The following is a 20701-nucleotide window of genomic DNA, read 5'->3' as shown; positions in this document are numbered from 1 at the left end:
CTCGGGTTGGGGTACAGACAATGTGGTCTGTGGCAGATTCTGCTGGATGCCTCCTGCCTCCTCCAAAGAGGGAGTAGGGATTTTGAGCTGGGCACGCAGCTGTAATCAGTGTGCCGTGAGGGAGCTCAATTGTGGTGGCGGCAGGTACCTGTGGTTGGAGAGACCTTCCAGGGAAAGACTGGGTGACCCATGACCAGTCTGGCAACTTTTCTTCCCTGTGGGGTTTTTTTGCGACTGGGGCTCCCAGCCTCAGGCACCCTTGTGCCCACCGATCAGGCTGGGAAATTGATCGGGACAAGCAGGCTTGCGGCACCAGCCTGGAGACCCAAAGCCCGTGTTAGCTGGGTTCTCTTCCGGGTTCTGCCTGGGCAGCCGAGAGTGGACCCGACCGCTTCCCAGGCTGTGGGAGCCTCCCCTCACCTGGGAAACAAGATCAATCGCTGTTGTTTTAGGGTCCAGAGTTCAGTCTCCTGGTCGCTGCATGGAGTGTGTTGTCCTGCTTCTCAGACAAGGTGTTCTCCTGGTGCAGCCATCTTGCCCCCCCCCCCCATAACACTTTAAATCACACCTCATATGTAAATTGCTTCTCTTCTATTCCTAAAAGATGTTAGTTCAGCTACCCCCTTGTATTTCTGAGGTGGTGAAGGGATCCTTTTAACTATGAAACACCCTGATATGCTGTTGAGCAACTCTGCTTCCCAGGCTAGTCTGCTTTGTGCTGAGTTGAAAAGTGCTTCCTTTATCCTGCGCTGGTCCTAGTTAAAAATCACTCTTGTCAGTCAATGCCTGACCATTGTTTCAGTCATTCCACTCACAGCATCCAAAAAAGAAAAAGAAAATGCTGCCTCACTTAAAGGTCTTTTGGTGTTGTCTAAAATAAATATAAATATTTAAATCCACGTGTCTGGTTGTCAACCTGCCTTCTGTGATCATTCAGGATTCAGCCTCAGCTTCATTTAGTGAATCTCTGTCTCTCTGTCTCTCTCTGTATGTTTCTGTCTGTCTGTCTCCCTCCCTCCCTCCTCCTTCTCTCCCTTGCCCTCACCCTCCCTCACCCTCCTCCCTCCCTTCTCCCTCTTTCTTTCTCCCCCTTTTCTTCCTCCTCTTCCTCTCCTTCTCCCTAACTCCCTGTTTCTGTCTCACTTTCTCTATCTCTCTCCCTCTCTCCTTTCTCTCCTCTCTCTTTTCCTGATACAGTAAGAAAAAAATAGTATGTCTGTGAAAGTAGAACTCAATCTTTCTTCTTCTCCATCTAAAACTATTCCTGAATCAGAGTATGCAACTGACAGACATTTATTCTTTACTTATCTATGGAAAAAAAAAAAAAACCTTCAGAAGTCAATAGAAGTTATTTTGGTATTATCAAGTCTTTCTTTAGAGCCCCTGTCCTTGCTATAGATCCTCAGAAATCTCAGTGCCAGATGACCAATATTATTTTAAGGTGTTTGACCTTGAGTATTATGCAGTCTTCTGAGGCATTTCCCCTCCCTGTTCTAGCAGCTCAGCGCTCTAGAAGGACAGACTGGGAAGAGCCTGGCATTGGCACTGTCACCAACAAAGTATTTTAAAATAAAAGTTATCAAGTCTGACATTTTTTTTTCTAGCTCCTTCTCAGCAGTGACAGTGTTTCTGGTTCTTCTGTCCTATTTAAAATAAATGCAGCCAAATGAAAAACAATATGAAACTATAACTTTTGTTATTATATGATGATGGACACATAAAAGTTAATCTTTTTGAGCAGTAGATCACATACACTTTTGTTTTCTATTTTTGAACTAGGGGTTAAAAGCTGTCATTGCAGGTAGTGAAATTTGTGGAGTGACTCCCTAAATCCTCCAATAAAAGTAGCATTAAGCTTCAGGTGTGCCATCTTACCATTTTTCTTAAGAAATTGCTGAAGAATAATTTAATTCTGTATCCCTGAAACTGTATCTGAGAAAGGAATATTTGTTTCTTGAACTTGAAGCAGCTTTCCCTGCCGTAACCTTATAATCTAGTTTGTAAGAAATGGAATTCTTGAATGGAATATACATTTGATTGGTATATGGAAAGCTAGAAAGGGCTAGGCTAAGGGAAAAACAAATCCTTCCAAAAAAATCTTCTTAGTCCCTAGAAATCTATCCTCAGGTGGCATGAAAGAAAAGAGCCCCTTCCACTTGCTCAGAGCAATAAAATCCTGTCTGCTATAAATGTCACAAGCATTTTATTCAGACAAGCAGAATCTAATTTTTCAGTTCCTTTCTCTTTTTTTTAAAAAAAATCATTTCCTGTTCTCTTTCTCTTTTTTTCTAAACTCTCTCATTTTAGTAATAAACCCATCTCTTCCTCCATTGCCTTCCAAATTGAAATAGTCATTGAAAAATCTACAGTGAGGTGCTTTTCATTCCTGTGGCCAGGTACCATTTGATTCTCTAGCTAAATTAAGTCTGTTGTTTAGACATGATCCTACCATTTAAGCTCTGGTTTGCTCTAGCATAGTCATTATAATCAGGGCTATGATCCTAGGATAAGCAACAATTTTTCAAAGAGCACAGATACTTCATCCCTCCAAGGAGCATAAACTTATCCAGGCAAACAGAATCTCATTAGCCAACTTAAGCAAGTACACATGCATAATGGAATTAACCACTTTTTATGGCCTTGTGCCAGTTCAGAGTTTCAGAAGAATCTAAGAAATAGCACATACCTTTCCTGCAAAATTTAATGTTCATTCAAATCAAAATGAAATCATAGTAACTGCAGCTCTTTAGACAGAGAGAGTAAGATACATTATAAAATCCAATTCTTCAACTTCCGTCAAAATTTTCAAAAGCTGGAGTAAATTTCACAGTGATGGCCAGATGCAGAAAGTTCCAGAATATTCCTCTTTATTCAATTTCCCCTCTAATTTCAAGCAGACAGCAGTCTAAAATTTAGATGTTACATTTTAAATCAAAGACTAAGACTAAGACTCTCACATAGCAAAAGGAAGTAAAAAGATCCTTCCCTGTTTGTGGAATGTGAGATGGAAAGGACTTGGAGGAAAACCTCTTTTACAGCTTCAGTGTTTGGAAGAAGAAAAGAACACAGGTATTTCATCATGTTGTCCATGCCTGTCAAGCTGATCAGCTTTCTTTTAATGCACACCTGATCCATGCTACTACTCTGTAGAGTTGCATAGTTGTTGCAATAAATAGAGAGAGAAAGAGAGAGAGAGATCTAATAATTGTCTAAACACTACCTTATCTTAGAATCATATGAATGTACAAGAGAGAAGAAAACAAAACTGTGAAGAGACATTTTCTTTTGAAACCTCATGGATTTTTTACCACCAGCAATGGAGAATGTGTATCCTGAAAAGTAGTGGGCTCAAGTCCCTGAAGTTGCTTAGAAATCTATTGATAATATTTCATTAGCAGCCCAGCACTAAGTCCTTTTTCAGATACTAGCTCACAAATGTAGAGAAATTGGATTCCTGTGGGTAATGATTCATTTACTTCAGCTCCTCCTTTGCCCTGTTCCATTTGGTAGGATTGATTTCCTTTCTCCATATAATTTCACTTGTCACTATTCATGACTTGAAAATTGACCCTCTCTTCTCTTTGTACTTTCACCCATGAGCCAACTTCTATTCTTAAAAACAATTGGAATTGCACATTAATGAAAAATTATTGAAGACGGCATTTGCAATAATGCTTGCTTTGAATTATTAATGCAAAATGCTGTTCTTCAGGTATACCTATAAAGAAATACCAAATCACCACCGGTGGTTAAATAATGAAACAAAAATTCAAGTGTCCAATCCTTACCTCATCTAATTCCAAACACACTCCACTAATAAGTTTAATTTCCAGATTCCTTTTCTTCTACAGAAAGATGAAATAGACAACAATGAGGTCTCTGCCTTTTCTTTTATAAAGCAATACTCAAGTTGAAGGGGAAATAAAAAGACAGAATGACACTAAAGCTAAGTTTTCACAGAAGTTGAAGGAAGAGAGCCCTGCTAAGTGTGGGCAGTGTGGAAGGAGTTCCCCTCTGAGGAAGAAGGTGCCTTCTGACGATGTGTTTGATCAATAAGTAGAAATCAATATTTATGAAAATATTATTATAGTATTGTTGCATATTACTCCATGTGGATGTATAAGATGAGACTATAAGGGCAGAGCAGAGTAGATCTGTAAATCCCTTGTAATATGCAGTTGGTGGGATCTCCATATTCTTCTGCCACAGTCCTTAGAGACAAAGATAGAAGACATAAGAACCTAACAGCTTTCTTTCTCTGGTATGTAAGTTACACTGCTATTTCTAGCACAGCTTTTTGTGAGTTGCATTACTTTCATGTATGAAAACAGCTAAACAATCCCAGTGTTTCATTTGTGTATGAACATGAGGTCCCCAGAACAATAGCTACCAGGAAAATGCTACAGAAATATGAATTTTTTTCACATTGATTATTATCAAAAGTGTAATCAAGTAAAAAGTTTATCTTTATTATATCATTGTAAAATTTATAAAGAAGGTGGCCCTAGTGCTGAAACATTTGTGTGTATTTTTAAATGTATTTTCCAAACTTGAAGTGATGGGAAAACATCTTATGTAGGCTAGTTAAAAAGCACAAACCCTGGTTCGTCTGAACTGAAATTCAGACTGTGCAAATATTGTCTGGCATTTGGGTTTGCTATTTAAGCATCATGTGGCATAGCTGTTTTGTTTACAATAGAAGACAATAATACTTATTTTAAGGTTTTTAGTAAAATTAGAACAAATGAATATAGTGACCTGGAAAGCTATCAGCCACTAAAGAAAAATAATGTTTTCAATAATCACTTTTCTTTTTCATTTCTTTTACTTTTTTAATTTTGAGATTATAATAATATAATTACATCTCTCTCTTCCCCTTACTCCGTCCAAGCCATACTATTCACCCCTACCTGCTATCCTTCAAATTCACGGCACCTTTTTCACCTACATGCATATGTGTATATGTATGTACATATGTATTACTAAACAAAACCTCTTCAATCCATATAATGCTACTTGTAAGTGAATGAAAACGAGGACACGGCTGCTCCAGGTGTGGTGGAGAAGAAGGTTTTATTTTATAAGGTAGAGAAATAGAAGCATCTGGAAGGCCACAGACTGAACTGGGCCATGAGAGGAGAAGGGGACAGTGAGAGGGGAAGAAAAGTAAGCTAAGAGGGCAAAGAAGCCAAGAGTGAATCAACAGAGGAGCCAGGAAACCAAGAGCACAGGGCAGCCTATGGCTAAAATAGCGGGGTTGTATAAGAAAGACAAGCCAGGGGAAGGGAAGGGAAACCCCGGGGCTGGAGAGGTTTAGGGGGTTGGTAAGAGTAGAGCTGAACCTCAGGACCAAGTGAGCCTGGTGGTGGCGAGAGGGTGTGCTCTTTCAAGAGTAGGACCACCTCTCTTTCTTTCTTTCTTTCTCTCTCTCAACATGAAAGTAAAGAATGATAATGATAATCCTTATGAATACTTAAAAAAAATAGCAACAGATAGCCAGGCATGGTAGCATACGCAGGTAATCCCAGCACTCGGGAAGGCAGAGGCAAGGGAATCTCTGTGAGTTTGAGGCTTGCCTACGAAAGCAATTCCATGACAGCCAAGGCTACCCAGAGAAACCCTGTCTTGAAAAAAAAAAAAAAAGGGCAGAACAAAGTTTAAAGTCAGAGTGCCAGGTTTAGATATTTAAACACTGATGAACATTTAGAATTTAAATGTGCATGGCACTTTCCTAGTTAAATTGAGTCACAAAGAAAAACAACAGCAATACCCTCAAGTCTAGCCCTAGCTTCCCAAGGAAATGTCCAATCAGATACACAAGCAGGGTAAATGTATGAAAATTTTTTAAATGCTGGATGTTACATAAACATGATAAACAAAAACGGTGTGAAGGCTCTCTTCTGCCGTTCTGAAAAATGTCAACCGTTTCAGAAGGACATGAGGTACCTATAGAAACCCCATAGGAACACTCAAGCAGGGAGGGTGAGGAGACAGGCAGCAGTCCAATCCATACCCTTGATTATTCTGAAGGCAGTGCAGAGTTTGTCTACACCCAGTGCAATCAAAGGAACTTAAATGACCATCAGGGCATCTTCTGACCTAGACAAACAGAACTGCCCCTAACCTGAGCTTCTTCACAGTCTACATATTTTATCTTTGCCGCTTGATGCTTTTGAAGAATTTTATCAAAATAATTTCACTTAAAGTAGCAAAAATTATCTTTGAATGGTTTACCAAGTAATTTTGAGAGCTTCTGGAAGAACCGAACAATATCCTTCATTTCTGAAAGGAAGGAAAGTTGGTACTTTCGCTTTGTGGAAGGCAATTTAGCCTAACGTCTGTCTTTAAATCAATGAACTGAAATCTGGAAAATTTTCAAGTGCTCAGTGGATCAGAGCACTTGTAATGCAAAGGTAAGGAACTGAGCTCAATGCCCAGAACCTACTTAAAAAGATGGATGTAACCACCCTCGCCTGTAACCTTAACACTGTAAGAGTAAGAGACAGGATCACTGGTCTTCAAGCCACCAGTCTAGCTCCAGGTTCAGAAAGATACTGTACTAAGTAAATACACCAGAGAGTGACAGAGCAGAACACTTGAAATCTGTGACCACAATGCATGTGCACAGTTGGACCTAATCACACACATACTATAACACACACACACATCACACACAATGCACTCACACATATATACATATAACACACTTATGTGCACATGCATATACACGCAAAGAATATAAATGGACATAAATATTGGCATACATTACATGTTTACCTTAGTCTGTTTCATACTCAGAAGATATTAAGTATATTTTCTTTTCTTCTACTATATGTACTATTTAATGTTCTTGAAATATCTTTGCATATTCTCTTCAATATCTTCCTTGGCTTCTTTCTCGATGCTCAGTTCATGCTCCGACAGGAAGTCATTTCTACAACCCTTAGCTAGATAAGATGTTCCACATGTGACTATAAATAGCTCTCATATTTTTTATCACTGTACTTACATCATATTAAATATGTTTGAATGACTTTCTTTTATACCAAACCACAAAATCATAAGGCATTCAAAAATGTATTTGGAATGAACCTGAGAAGAGCTGCTTAACGGACAGGAAATATAGAAAAAACAATTTAGAGGAAGTCATATATTTGGCTTTGAGTAGTGAGATTGTAGCAATAATGGAATAGAAGTTTCTGGAAAACTATTTAGAACATTGACAAGAAGGAATTCACACTTTGGGAGCAGGAGAAAAGCCAGGAAATAAGAGACTGTATGTCAACTCCAACTGTTTATTTAGAGTTAACACTTTAAAATATGAGGGAGCAAGGCAAGGAGAACAAGAGAAAAGGGAATACAAGAGAAAGACCATGCAAATTCCAATAAAGCAGCACTGTAGCATCAAATCAGAATCTCAGTCTAGACTGATTCTCCCACTTCATTGTGATGATGGTGGTAGATTTTGAGTTTCTAGAGCAGTGATTTTCGAGCTGGGGCCACTGATCACCTTTGACAATGTCAGGAGGCATTTTTGTTTGTCTTAATTGAGGCTATGAGGATGAAGAGGGAATGCTACAGGGGTCTAGCAATAATTGAGGATGATGCCCATGGTGATTTGAAAGCTACACATCCAAACTCTACAGATTGTTGGGATGAAAGAAAAGTGTATTCCCACACAGTTCTAAAGCTTGACACCTAAGACAATAACAAAGTAATCTGATTTCCTAGAAGGCCACTCCTCAATTTGCAGATGATACCTGTTTTGACTAAGAACCTCCTCCATAGCCTCATATATTTGAATTCTTAGTCACCATTGAATGAAACTGTTTGGGAAGGATTAGAAAGGATTAAGAGGTTGTAGCATTTTTGGAGTAGGTGTGTCACTGGGGGTGGAGTTTGAGGTTCCAAAAGCCTACTCCAGGCCCAATCTCTCTCTCTCTCTCTCTCTCTCTCTCTCTCTCTCTCTCTCTCTCCTCTTCCTTCCCTCCCACCCTTCCCTTTCACCCTAGACCCCTCCTGCTTGCAGCCTGCATGATCAGGATGAAGAGCAAAAGCTCCCAGCTACTGCTCCAGTGCTTTCTTATTTATTCAATCAATCAATCAATCAATCAATCATTTACCCAGTGTTTTTGTTTCCTCCTTGCCATCATAATCTTGTACTAACTCTCTAACTGTAAGCAAGTACCCAATTAAATGCATTTAAAAAGAGTTGCCCTGGTCATGGCATCTCTTCAAAGCAATGGAACAGTAACTAAGACAGCACTTTCTACATTTATTCTCCCATGGCCTTTTCTTTGTACTTATATTCCCCAATGTATCTGTGTATCCTGGTCTCTTCATTTTATATGAGCTATAGTCAAATTATACTAGGATCTACTGCAATGTCTCTAGTACTTCATACAGAACTTTTAGAAACAGTCTTTAAAGGCTGTGTTTCTAAAGATTCAATATAAAGTACTGGAGAGGGAGAGTGTTTTAACATATGAATTGGGAGTGAACCAATTCAGTGCATAACATTATACCCTCTTTACCCTCCCCCCAAATCAATCATTGTCCTTCTCACCAGCAAAATATATCCATTACCATCCCAATAACCTATGAGCTTTAGTCGATGTTCATTGTCCTAATTGTGTATCCTCCAAACTGAAACATTCCCTGCAGGAGGGAGAAGAGGTATTTGTGGCACTTACAAAGTTGAAGAAGCTCTTGGCTCAGAAGAGTCATGGAACTTCTGCAGCTCAGAAAACTCAGAACAAACCATGCCCCCAAGTTTATGTAAGCAGAAGAAAAAAAATGCAAGCTGGAGGGAGGGGATTATATAGCTGGCTGTGCTGGCTGCAAGTTGCACAGAAAGCTCCAGGATGCAACACTGGTGAGTCATCAATCATAAGGAGGTGAGCTTTCTGGTACTATCGTGATCACTGGGTCACTTACATAAAGTAACCTAGGCATAGGACGAACATCCCTACCTCAAAAAGGACAAGTTAAAAACTTGAATAAGATCAGGAAAACTGGTCAAGCTCAAAACTTGAGATTCTCAAGCAGCAGCAGCATTGATTTGGGCTAGGATAGCAGTCCTTTCCAAAAGGCCCTAGGTGACCTTAAGGACACCAGTCCTACACCACATGCCAACCTGTACTCCAGGCTGGTCCTCAAGGCCTTTAGATGGCAGCCAGGCCATTTCCAAGCAAAGAGAAGATAATTTTGTCTCCTCAGATAGGCCTGAGTAGGAACAGAAGTCCACAGATTGGGATCTCTCTTACCTCTTCAGGATTAACAAATGTTTGCCACTGGACAATTCATTCCGTACTAGGAGTTATGGAGAATCCACAAAGTCAGATTGCCTTTCTTCATTTTTGTCACATCTCTTGCCCCATTGTTAGTTGCAATCTTTAGCATTCTACTGCACATGGGGCTGTGACGTTGATGAGACATGGACTTCACTGGCAACCTTGTGATGAAGTTATCACCTCGCCATCATCTTTGGTATTCTCCCTGAAACATACTTTCTTCATTTTTGCAGTATTGTTGGGCTGAGATTTTCACAGATCTTCAAGTTTTAGCTCTTTTTTTTGTTTGTTGTCTCTATATTTCACTACCAGCCATAAGGAGAAGCCAGGCTGCATGTTTGGCACATTGCTTAAAAATAGTCTCTGGTAAATATATTAAAAAATATATATCACTGTATAATTGTTTATGTTGAAAAGACATCAATCAATTGTTCTGAAATGTTGTAGTCCTGATATTTTATTGTTCTTATACAAGTTGTAGTTTTCTTCTGACCCTTTTTCATAGTCACATATTGATTGCATGACAGTCTTTCTACCAAGAAAAAAACAAGTGACCTTCTCTATGTAGCACTCCTTGGCTCACAAAGACCAAAAGGGGGAACAGAACTAAGGAAAGAGTGGGTTGCTAAGGTTTCACTCAGTGGGTGAACATCCAGCAAGTACCACTGATATCTCTGAGGCACCGGAAGACTGTCTTTGGTGCTTTATAGTTACTAACATGTTGTCAAAATATATTTTAGTTTTTAATCCTGAGTAATAAGTAGCTGTCTGTAGGTGTTTAATGGACCCTATTACTCCTGGAATTCTATAAAAGTCACATTTAGTGAAAAATAGCTCAGATTTGTTTCAACACTGCCTGCTGCCCATGCCTGACTTAACACTCTCTTAACCCATCACCACTTCCTTAGTAAATATCACAATGACTCTCAAACTTATATTCTTTTTTTTTCTAGGTTTCTTTTTTAAATTTTATTAATGTATTTTTTATTATTAATTACACTTTATTCATTTTGTATCCCCCATAAGCCCCTCCCTCCTCCCCTCCCGATCCCACCCTTCCTCCCCTTTCTGCATGCATGCCCCTCCCCAAGTCCACTGATAGGGGAGGTCTTCCTCTCCTTCTTCTGATCTTAGACAATCAGTTTTCATCAGAAGTGGCTGCATTGTCATCTTCCGTGGCCTGGTAAGGCTGCTCCTCCCTCAGGGGAGGTGATCAAAGAGCAGGCCAATCAGATTATGTCAGAGGCAGTCAAACTTATATTCTTAAAGACAAATCTGATTTCCACAGGACAGTCCTCAGTCTGATTGGAATGTCCCTGCTGTTCCTTGAGCTGACCAGTGTCAGTGACTTTGTACTCTTCCCCCTAAACGGAGGAATGTCTGTAGGGTGTTGCTCTGCTGGTAAACATCAAGCCAAATGATTTCGGTCAAAATCAAGAAGACGACTGTATCCATTGTCAAACCCTAACCATCACAGGGTGATGCTTTGTCTTTCACTGAGAACGCTGGCGAAGATCACTCATCCTAATCACAAACCAGAAGGCATGTACCCAGTCTCTGAAACCCAAACCTACAAATTTATTGCATCAAACATGGCATTTGACATGTTATTTCCTTTGAGAAAGGCATATTTTCATAGAAATCTTTATTCTTATTTCTAAACCATTGAGTAGCAGATTAGTCACATTATCCAAATAAGTATTTTCTGCCTCATATTAGCACAGAAGTAAAAATATATTCTTTTTTCTTTTAGTCGTTTCTGCAATAAGACTTTTATCTTGGAATAAGTTCGGGTTTAAAGAGTAGTTGCAAAGATATTATCAAATAATTCCTGATCCATATAGCCCCGTAAGTACAATTGTAGGTGAAACCATTAGATCAGGGTGCTTCTAATGAGGTGGATTTCTCCATAAACAAAGCAAACTCTACCTTCTCAGACTTAAAGCAATCAAATCAAATCCTTCCTTCTATATTTGCCTTAATAAATTTACTCTCTTACCTCCTTTAAGTACTGAACCCCTAGGGTTTGCTATTTGCTGCAACAATTCTTTAAATGTAATATGCTTCCAAGTATTTTTTTATATTTTATGTTTTTTCTTATTATCAACATTATATATGACTTCAGCAAACATACTTACCAAAATAGGAAATGTACCACTATAAGTGACCATTATATTAATACATCCTACTTCAGGCTCTAGAAGAAATTACCTGAACTTTGGGAGAGCAGTGAATTCAGTGATTTTTGCTACCTGGTTAAAGGAGGATTTAAAAAAATTTTCTCCCTAACTTACTGTTTTATTTTTGTTTGTTTGTTTAGCTATTCTATATCCCCCCCCCATTATGTGGAATCAAGATATTAAGTGCAGTCTGTTGTTGGGATAAGGTTAAAGTCCATGTTTTGTGGTAAGAATTCAAAACATACCACTTGGAATGTATCCATAGAAAAAAATTACCACTTTCCCCAATTTATTTATATTTAATTAGATTTTAAGCATTTATTTGTATGAACATGAAGTTGTTTACATTTCTCTTGTTCTCTGGGTTGTAATCCTGTACATGTTTTTTTTTTTTTTTTGTGTGTGTGTGTGTGTGTGTGTGTGTGTGTGTGTGTGTGTTTGTTTGTTTTATTGCTTCAATTGCTCCCACACTGGCCACTGTGCTCCTCCAGGCAGGCTCTTTAAGACCTTTGACGTGCCTTTATTCTTCCGGTGGTCTGAGAACATTTTTACTTTCTGCTACTTCCCGAGCCTTATTGTGTATGTGTTCTTTATTTTTTAAAGCCAAATAAAATATTAAAAGCTTAAGACACTGGTTCTCTTTGTCTGGAATGAGAAACAGTACTTCCTAATAACTTTTGTGATCTTTGTAAGTAGTACAGCAGGACCGTTTCATGAAGTGATGATTAAACAAACAGCCAGGTTAAAGAGTTATGTGAGATGGTTTCTCACAACTAAAACTTTCATGCCTCAGGCAGGAGAGACGAGGCAGTAACACGGAATTCTAATAATAGCTTTAAAAACCTTTCACTCCAACACAGCTCCAGCAGAGACTATCAACTCCCTATTGGTACAAAGCTCTACTGGCTAGAGTCTCAGAAGCTCCCTTCTCACTTTCTCGTAACCTTTGTTGGTGTTTGTAAATGTACAGTTGGTGCTCTCTTGTGAGATCCCCCACTGAATAATACATTCTCTATATATAATGCTTTGGGCCCTAGAGACCCTGGAAACGTCTACCCTGTAGATCCAGGTCACTTATTGCAAGAATGAACTAAAACACAGCTGCCCTTGAAATCAACAGGACTGCTGAGGATTCTAACATATGCTTTTTTTTGGTATTTTCTGTAAAAGAAGGAAGTTAACATTTTTATCTAATTATTGGGTTTCCTAGGAGGCAGACTACACTTGCCTAATGGTTTTGTCAATATCATACAAAACCAGGTTTGAACTGAAATGATATAGTGAAAAGGTAACTTTGACTATATTTGACATTTCACGGTTTCCAAATTACAAATGCAGGTAGTTAGATGAGAAAAACAGTTGTGCCAGGAAATTGTTCTCAGCATATTATCTCTGTCCCTTGGAACAAAATCACATTGTTCTAGATGAAAGAAGAAATATAGATGAATCTCTTTGTGCTATCACAGTTGTTTACAGAAAGAGACAAGAATTTAGGAAGATTCAGGAATGCATCCTGGATTATGATTTTAAATTCTGACAATGCTTTTAAATAAATATTTGGAGGATTTAAAAGTGTATAAAGAGCAAGGTAACACTTGCTGATGTAGTTGACATAGACTTCACCAGGTCATGATACTTGACATTTGCTACGCTTTAAAAATTAAGCAGACTTGGGTGAAATGCCTACAAGTCTAGAACATGAGAATCTTTAGTTAGAGGACAGGATGGGAATTCTTTTATTTTAACACACTGCTCTTTGATGTTATTAATGATAATATTTTTTAGAATTACATAGAAATCGACCGTCTTCAAAACTATAGCTACGTTATATGACCCAATGTGTTTTCAGCCTGGTTAACTAGTCTGTTTAGAAAATCTTAGGCAAAAACAAACAAACAAAAAAATATATTGTAAATCCTTAAAATGTAATTTCACAAAAAGGTATACGACAAAGTCAAGGTGGAAAAAAAAATATGTAGATAACTTCCTGCAAAACAAGAGCCATTTCTATAAACCATATTTTAGCAGGATATACATTCTGGATTTATAAATTAAGAGATATGAGAGGGTGTGTTCCTTTGTTTTTTGATGTGGGAGACTTTAAAAACACTGTATTTCATCTTGTTATTCCCACAAAAGCACTTAGCAACCTTTCATATTTTCAACATCACTTTTGGACAAGACAAAGAGAAGAGGTAATCTGTGGGTGGTGGCAAGATGAAATAATAAGCAGGGGATTGCCGCAAGAAAGAGCATGTCAGCTGGCTGACTCCAGCCCCCTGAATCAAGATGAACGCGAGCGTGATTACCCATGATACAGAGTGGTTTGATTTTTGAAATCCAAATGAAGTCATTAATTCCAGAAGGTACATCTCACAAGCACTGAAGGAGTATGCAGCCAACTCGTTTAGACATTCTCTGCTTGTCACATTCGTCTTTTATTCTTCCCGTTTTAAGCAGCTGCCATATAAACTATCACTGACTGTGATGGCTGCTCAGGTGGCTTTACCTGTTTAGCCCCCACGTCGCTCTAGCTAAGGACATCTAGAGAAGCCAACCTGCCCCCCAGGTGTTCAATCCCAAGGGTCACATGACACACCAGACTTGAGCACTGAACAATCCTTCTGGTGTAGAAGGATGGGACAAGAGACAGTTGAACATAGTAATGCTGTACTCATCTTCTCTACCTGAATGTTTCATTCCAGAATGTTCTCCAGCTGTTCTTGAGAGCTATAGATCAGAAGCTTGGTAAAACTAGTCCAGTCCAAGCCCTCTATCCTATGCTTGTTGCAGAGCATTTCCAGATGGCTGCTCCAAGATGCCATTGTCCTCCGTGACTATACGCTGTTGCTACTGTTGATTTAGGTGCATACACCTTTATATGCCCTAAAAATAAGAAAAGGGTTTTTTTTCTATTTTATTTTTTTATTCTTATTAATTACACTTTATTCACTTTGTATCCCCCCATAAACCCCGCCCTCCTCCCCTCCTGACCCTACCCTTCCACCTCCTTCTTCGAGCATGCCTCTCCTCAAATCCACTGATAGGAGAGGTCCTCCTCTCCTTCCTTCTGATCTTAGTCTATCAGATCTCATCAGGAGTGGCTGCACTGTCATCTTCTGTGGCCTGGTAATGCTGCTTCCCTCTCAGAAGGAGGTGATCAAAGAGCAGGCCAATCAGTTTATGTCAGAGGCAGTCTCTCTTCCCATTACTATGTAACCCACTTGGACACTAACCTGCCGTGGTCTACATCTGTGCAGGGGTTCTAGGTTATCTCCATGCCTGGTAATTGGTTGCAGTATGAGTCTCGGAAGATCCCTGTGTTCAAATTTCTGGTTCTGTCATAGAGGGCCTCTGAAAGGCTCTACCCTGCAGACTATCAAAGCAGATGCTGAGACTTATGGCTAACTGTTGGGCAGTGTGCATGGAATCTTATGTAAGAAGTAGGAAATAGTAAGATCTGGAGAGGACAGGAACTCCACAAGGAGAGCAAGAGAAGTATTTTTAAGCTTTAATTTTCTAGTTTTATCTTTACTTTCTTCTAGTCTACTCTTTGAAAACATAGATTTCTTCCTTGACGAAATTCCTTTTAATTTCAGTGTGTGTCTTTAGCTTCTTCTGTCTAAGAATGTCTATTTCTCCTTCTTTTCTGAAAGATATTTGCTCCTGACACAGAGCTTGATGCTCTTGTTGTTTTATCCCTTCCTCCACTGCACTCTCTTTTTCTCACGTTCTTTGGTGAGGAGTTCCTCTTATTTCTGATCAGTCTTACCTTTGCCTCTACAAAGATAAAAAACACCTTTGCCCCTTGAACTTTCCAGATTTTCCTTTCAAGATTTTGCAGTGTAAGAATGCTAAAGCCATCTCATTTATTTTTCTTTACATTGGTCTTCTTTGGGTTATGAGATCGAGCTGGACTTGTCTGCACATAACTTTGGAAGGCTCCCAGCCGTCATCATTTCAAATATTCCTTCTGAAATATTGTTTTCCTTTCACTAATGCAACTAGATTTATGTTATATTTTAAACAGTAGTCCCACCGTTGTTAGATATTCTGATATTTTTATTTTCTTGCTTTGCATTTATTTCAGTTAAGGATGTTTCTTTTGCTGGGCACGGTGGTGCATGCCTATATTCCCAACACTCAGAGAGGCAGAGGCAGGAGGATCTCTGTGAATTCAAGGCCAGCCTGGTCGACAAAGCAAGTCCAGGACAGCCAAGTCTACACAGAGAAACCCTGTCTCAGAAAAAGATAATGTTTCTCTTGACATGTACTCAATCACACTAATTATGTCCAGGCCATTAACGAATCTATCCAAGGTATTCTTCATTTATGTAATCTTTTTATTTTTAAAGTTTGCTTTGGGTTATTTTTTTGGAATTTTCATCTCTCAGCTACCATCACTTTTCTATTTCTATGTGTTTTCCATTTTTGTTGGATGTTTAGGATAGTAATATTACTACAACTTATACTTTTCATCTTTTATTCTGATGTTGCTATAATATAGGTATAGGAACTGAGGTAAATTAGCCATTAGTATGTGGGTTTATTACTAATTTAGTTGGTTATGGCTTTTGACGTGTGGCCATGCCCTCTGTATTGAAGCATTCTCTCAAAACGAAAAGCAAAATGGCTCATGAAAATCATAAACGCATTACAAGAGCTCACTAAAAAATGTTGTAAGACTCACAGCCCCTGCCCTGAGGATATACAAGTGGCCAATAGATGGTGTGGAAGACTGAGTGGAAGGGCTTCCATGTTGGCCCACGTGGGCAACTTGCAAGTATCACTAGAGATGTGCCCTTTGTACACCATTACCCATGCTGGGATAAGCCTATCCATAATGCAGCTACCTTTGAATCACCCATGCCTCTGTAATAATCACCATCAACCCATTGGTTCACCAAACTAATGAGGGTAGGTTAGTTTTGATATACTGGCATTGCCTTAACTGGAGTGTTTCTATCTCCTAAGGACAAGCCACGGTAAAAGCTTTGTTTAGTGGTAACCATAGCTGTAGATGGCAGTTGTGTTGAAAACTTATGCTTGCAATACTTTGCAGTTTTTTGTTTTGTTTTTCTTTGTGTATTTCTAGGATTCCCTCGATCTAAGGGATTCCTAGTTCTTATCTATGGCTGCCACACTGTAGCCCTGAGGCACAGTAGTAAGAAGGAGATGCTTTCAGTGGTCTCAGTATTAAGCTTATTTATCTCAGTGGTTCTGTGTCCCTAAACTATGATGTCATCAAACGATCCATAGTTTGTTTTTTTTCTTTAATCTCCCTTAGAAGGCTAGTGGGCAAGGTACAATCATGGATATCGGTGTCCCCTGCAGTCTTTTCCTCTATAGAGTGGATTTTTATTTATTTTTTTAATATTACAGTTTATTAACTTTGTATCCCAGCTGTATCCTGCTCCCCCATTCCCTTCCAATCCCAGCCTTTCTCCCTCATCTTCTCCCTACCCCTTTCCAAGTCCATTGATAGGGGAGGACCTCTTCTCCTTTCATCTGACCCTGGTTTATCAGGTATCTTCAGGCCTGGCTGCAAAGTCCGCCTCTGTGGCCTAGCAGGGCTGCTCCTCCCTCTGTGGAGGTGGCGTCAAAGAGCCCACCATCGAGTTCATATCAGAAATAGTCCCTGTTCCCCTTACTAGGGTACCCACTTGGATACTGAGCTATCATGGGCTACATCTGAGCAGGGGTTCTAGGTTATACCCATACATGGTCCTTGGTTGGAAATACAGTCTCATAAAAGACCCCTGTGCCCACATATATTTGGTCCTTGAAAAAAATATAGAGTGGATCTTAGGAGACTCTGAGTACTATCTAAGGATAGCACCCTCCTATCGTCATACTTACTGGTGGCTTCCAGGATCCAGCTATGAGAGAAAAAAAAAAGACCTTTATCAGTCTATCTAAGCAGTACTCACTCTCAGTTTAGCCCAAAATCTGTATCTAAAACTCATCAGGCCATCCGACCGTCTGACAAGGACATGTCGCCAGCTTCCTCTTCAGACTACAACTCCTGTGGACTAGACTCCCTGGATTCACTTGTTTCTCCTGACTCAAGCATAACTGTTGCCCTGTGATCTTAATTATCTGATATGTTAAAGGAAAATAATTTATTTTCATTTTTAAAACTTTCTTTTCTAACAGTACATCACAATGACTTTCTAGCTCTTATATCAGAGGGAGATTGTAAAAGGAAATCTCAAATTTTAGCATAGAACACTTTTATTTGGTCATTTTCTCATTTGAGACAGTTCCTGGAATGTACATTTCTCTTATTCAAGGCCCAAAGCATAAAGGGTTAGTAATATATTCAAAGAACCAAGTGTTTTACCCTCAGGCAGCCCTAGCCTTAAATTATTAAGTCATGATATTTAGCCATTCTCTTAAATCTAAAGAGTATTAAACAATTAATCAGTCTTAATAACGAATGTCAGCTATTAGTAACAGTCATTAGTAGAAGTCCACTACTTCTGACACACTGCATTTTAAACTGAGCTTTACTTCACATCACCCAACACGATACATTTCAAGAAATGCAGCATCTATGCTATGTGTGTGTTAGATGAATATGTGTTGTTGTACTTCTACGTGTTATACAAATGTATTTCCCCATGTTGCAGTTTTAAATCTATTCCCCAACCTTGTCTATTCTCCTCTCTTCCCTGAGAAACTGATCAATAAAAGTAAATTAAAATTCTCCCTTGGTTTTTGGCTTCTGGTAAGATCCAAAAAGAACAGACATACAAATAGAGGAGAATGAATAAAGCAGAGGCTTTAAATCCCGTGTGTTCCGTTTAGATTGTACTCATCCTTTCAACAAAGTCTACCGTTATTCTTTCAACATCAGTCTCCCAGTAAGAGATTTTGAATGTTTTTGCCTGTTGCCCATTCATGTCTGGATCATAAAATCCCAACTGTTTATCTACTTATCCTCAAACTCACACTACAGCATCTAAGACCAAAAAGTAAACAACCCTGCATGTGCTGAGATAATGCCAACCCCACAGTTTCTTTCCTATTTTTTTTTTGCTAGCAGCTTTCTGGTACCATGTAAATGTGCCCATAGGAAGAAGAAAAAAGGCAGAAGGCCATGTCCTGGCTGCTCCCCCAAGTGCCTTCTACATAGGAGAGTTAATTGCATGCATATTTAGCCCAGATCAGTACCTCTTGTTTTCAAGAATCAGTTCCACTGGCTTTGCAGTTGCTGGAAATCTTTTTTAAATTCCGACAGAATTGTTTATCAAATCTAATGTGGGGTTTTGTTTATCAGTTAATGTCTTAACTGATACTATTTGAGAAGCTAGAAAAGACATAAGGCACTATCTTAAACCTCCAAACTGACTATTGAGTTACCCCTAATTATTACATGAACCACAACTATGTCTCTCCCAAGTCAGGCTCTACCTAATATATAACAAAATTCTTTCTTTTTCTGTTTGAGTTTGATTGACTGTGTAGTATCTCTGAACTTCTCCTCAAACATGATTAGGTTATCTTATCTTCTGGGTAACAGGATTCCTCTGTGCCCATTCTCTTGGCTGAAATTCAACCCCTTATTTAAGGATTATCATAGACAGAAACTTCTCTATGAAGCACAACCTTGTTTTTAACCTGGTATTGTCTCTGCCTTCTGAAAAATTACTTATCATTTCTACTACCTTGTTGTCTTTATATAGCACACACAGGGAGAGACAGAGAGAGAGAGAGAGAGAGAGAGCCAGAGACTTCATTTAATGGAGTTCAGTCATTATAACATTGATGATAACATAAATCCCTCTGAAAGTGACACTTAACTCTTCTCCGAATTCTTTTCCAGTTAACTGCTGAAATTTAACTGGTTCAGACGTTACATCTTCTATGAAATCTTCCAAAATATCAAACGTTATATTAGGTCTTATTATCACACCTTCTGGTTGCACCTTTACATTTTCTGGCAGCATCTTATCACAAATTCTTTTTTTAATTAAATTTTTATTTTTTATATTAATTACAGTTTATTTACTTTGTATCCCAACTGTAGCCCCCTCCCTCATTCCCTCCCAATCCCTCTCTCCCTCATCTCCTCCCATGCCCCTCTCCAAGTCCACTGATAGGGGAGGAGGACTTCCCCTTCCATCTGACCCTAGTTTATTATGTCTTTCATCAAGACTGGCTGCAATGTTCTCCTCTGTGGCCTGGCAAGGCTGCTCTTCCCTCGGGGGGAGGGAGGAGGTCAAAGAGCCAGCCATTGAGTTCATGTTAGAAGCAGTCCCTGTTCCCCTTACTAGGGTACCCACTTGGATTCTGAGCTGCCATGGGCTACATCTGAGCAGGGGTTCTAGGTTATATCCTAGGACCATCCTGCATGGTCCTTGGTTGGAGAATCAGTCTCATAAAAGACCCCTGTGCCCAGATATATTTGGTCCTTGTGGAGCTCCTATGCTCTCCAGGTCATACTAACTCCCGCTTCTTTCATATGATTCCCTGCACTCTGCTCAGGGTTTGGTTTTGAGTCTCAGCATCTGCTTTGATACACTGCTACGTAGAGTCTTTCAGAAGCCCTCTGTCCTGTTACTTGTTTTCTCCTACTTCCAATGTCCATCCCATTTGTCTTTCTAAGTGAAGACTGACAAATTCTTATTTCATTTCCACCTACCTTATCCACAAAGAAGTAAGGGTGAGACTATGTCTGTGTTCCTTTAAGAAGTATCTCTATCTGTTGGAGCTGTTACTAGCACATGGTTCTTACCCAGTGATTAACTATTCTCCATGGAAGACATAAAACAATAATAAATTGCTTTATTCATGATGTTTCCCTCTGGTGATTTGCATATACAAAGTGCTCAGTGAATATGGTCAAACAACTAATTTCAATAAACAATAGAAAGTAAATAATGGTCACAAAATATCTAGATATTTCTCTGACACTGGAGGGCTTATTTTATTTGTTCAACATTGTATAACCTTTGCCTAGAATAACAGTTAACAAAGAGGTAGTACATCATAATTTTGTTTAATTAATAGATAAATGAATAAATGGATATAAAATTGCAATGAGTTAAAAGTTTAATCCATACCTAATGCTTACATACTTATAAACAACTTTAATTAGGGGAAAAATGAAAACATCAACTTCTATGACAATTTTCTAAAGCAGGAAGAGCATATTAGAATAAATGCTAGGTGTTTTAGAAACACTTACTGTGAGGAAGAAAATGAGAAGAAGCACTTGGTAGT

This window comes from Psammomys obesus, unplaced genomic scaffold (genome assembly GCF_907164565.1).
Source record: "Psammomys obesus unplaced genomic scaffold, mPsaObe1.curated_primary_1811, whole genome shotgun sequence".
NCBI classification, from domain to species: Eukaryota; Metazoa; Chordata; class Mammalia; order Rodentia; family Muridae; genus Psammomys; species Psammomys obesus.
This window is presented reverse-complemented; position numbering follows the sequence as displayed.